Genomic DNA, 2,636 nt, shown 5'->3' on the forward strand with positions numbered 1-2,636 from the left:
CGCTCTACTCTCTCACCCACTGCCTGTAGCTCGTCCATCACACTGACAGCTTCTGATGCTCTCTCTCCCTCTCTATCTCTCTTCCTCTCTCTCCCTCCCTCTCTCTCTCTCCGACTCTCTCTCTCCCTCTCTCTCTCCCTCTCTATCTCTCTCTCCCTCTCCTTCTCTCTTCCCCTCTCTCTCTCTCCGTCTCTCTCTCCCTTCACTCCCTCTCTCTCTCTCTCTCTCTCGCTGACTCTCTCTCGCTCTCTGACTCTCTCTCTCCGACTCTCTCTCTCTCTCCGAATCTCTCTCTCTCTCCGAATCTCTCTCGCTCTCTGACTCTCTCTCTCCGACTCTCTCTCTCTCTCTGACTCTCTCTCTCACTCTCTGACTCTCTCTCTCCCTCTCTGACTCTCTCTCTCTCTGACTCTCTCTCTCCCTCTCTCTCTCTCTCTCTCTCCCTCCCTCCCTCTCTCTCTCTCTGACTCTCTCTCCGACTCGCTCTCTCTGACTCTCTCTCTCCCTCTCCCTCTCTCTCTCTGACTCTCTCTCTCTCTCTCCGACTCGCTCTCTCTGACTCTCTCTCTCTCTCTCTCCGACTCGATCTCTCTGACTCTCTCTCTCCCTCTCTGACTCTCTCTCTCCCTCTCCCTCTCTCTATCTGACTCTCTCTCTCTCTCTCTCCGACTCGCTCTCTCTGACTCTCTCTCTCTCTCTCTCTCTCTCCGACTCGCTCTCTCTGACTCTCTCTCTCCCTCTCTCTCCCTCTCTCTCTCTCTCTCTCTGACTCTCTCTCTCTCTCTCTCTCTCTCTGACTCTCTCTCTCTCTCCGACTCGCTCTCTCTGACTCTCTCTCTCTCTCTCTCTCTCTGAGTGCATGCTGGGAGTGTGTGTGGGAGCTGAGCGTGTTTGATGAGAGCTTTTGCGGGAATTTTGTTTTTCCTATCTTTTTTTTGTTTTTGTTTTTTTCCTTTTCTTTTTATTTATTTATTCATTTATTTTCTTTCCCCCTCGTTTTTTACATAGAGTAGGAGAGAAATTGTATTTTTTCCTCTCAGTGTGTGTGCGTTCTGAGACGCCAGAATGGCGTCTGTTCCCACGCCGGGAACGCCAACACTGTCACTGCGGAACGGGTGCAGGTGTGTGCCGGAGCCCGGAGTGACAGTGGAGGATCTGCTGCTGGTGATAGGAGAGCAGGTGGATTTTGAGAATGTCGTATCGGCCTCTCGGATGAACAAAGCAGTTGTTGTGTTTTTAAAGTCTGAGGCGCTAGTTAATCAGTTGACTGTCAGTGGTATATGGGTGAAGGAAGCATATGTTCCGGTAACCCCGCTATCCGCTCCAGCAACTAAAGTCACCATTTCAAATGTCCCGCCTTTTGTATCTAATGATGTTATCACTAAAGAGTTGCAAAGATTTGGTAAAATCGCGGGTCCCGTCCGAATGATTCCCTTAGGGTGTAAAAACACCGCGTTAAAGCACGTCCTTTCGTTTAGACGCCAGGTTTACATGTTTTTAAATTCACCAGAGCGAACTTTGGAAGTCTCTTTCCGTGTCATTCAAAGTGGGAATTCTTTCATGGTTTATGCCACTACTGACAGTCTACGCTGTTTTGATTGTGGAGATCTGGGCCATAAGCGCTTCGCGTGTCCACACAGAGACGAACAGCGCGAGTCTACATCTCACGCAAATAACATTGATCAATCAGCAAATAACACTGGAACGCGGAACGCTGAGGAGCAGGAAAAAGTCATTACAGAGGAAGAGCAGGGACAGCAGGAGGTGAGTGAAAATAATGTAAATATTGTGAGTGAGGAACAACCTGGCTGCAGTTATGTTTCTGATAAATCAGTGTGTGCGTCTAATGTTGTTGATAAGAGTGAGACTCAAGCTGATGCTGAGGTTGTGTGTCAGAGTAATGATACAGTACAGGTAGAAGGTGAAGAGGAAACCATGGATGATGAGATGGAAGATTTATCTCAGTGTAGTAATGATGGAATGAAAGATGATGAGCAGTGGTCAGAGGTTGTAAAAGATATGTATACTGTTGAACAAATCAACTCTTTCCTTGACAAAACAAAAGGAAAACCCGGAGTTGAAATAGCTGACTACTTCCCTGATGTGGAAAAGTTTATTTCTTCGGTAATGTGGGCTAGAAAAATGAGCAACTATGAAGAGCTTTCACAACAAAAGAGGTTTCGTTTAAAGAAACATATAACTAATTTAAGAGTAGGTAAGAAAGCAGGAAAAGCGAGGGGGAAAGCTAAATAATAATGACTGTTAATTTCTCTTTTCTTTACTGCTTTCTTTTTCTCTCTCTCTTCCTTATGGAGACCTTACGGGTGGGTTCCCTAAATGTAAATGGGATGAGGGATGGGAAGAAAAATTGGTTACTTTCAGAAACTATACGCCTAAAAGATCTCAGTGTTGTATTTTTGCAGGAGACCCATAGTGACCAAAGTAATGAGGTTGACTGGGGTTTGTGGTGGGAAGGAGAGAAGTTTCTCAGTCATGGGACTAATCTTAGTGCTGGAGTGGCTGTGCTTTTTTCCTCTGGTCTTAATGCAAAAATTTTATTGAAAAATGAGGTAGAACCAGGGAGATTATTACTTATTCGAGCTGAAATTAGAAATCTTGTTTTTGTGTTCATAAAC

The sequence above is a fragment of the Leuciscus leuciscus genome (assembly GCF_965113295.1).
Source record: "Leuciscus leuciscus genome assembly, contig: HAP1_SCAFFOLD_555, whole genome shotgun sequence".
Lineage (NCBI taxonomy): Eukaryota > Metazoa > Chordata > Actinopteri > Cypriniformes > Leuciscidae > Leuciscus > Leuciscus leuciscus.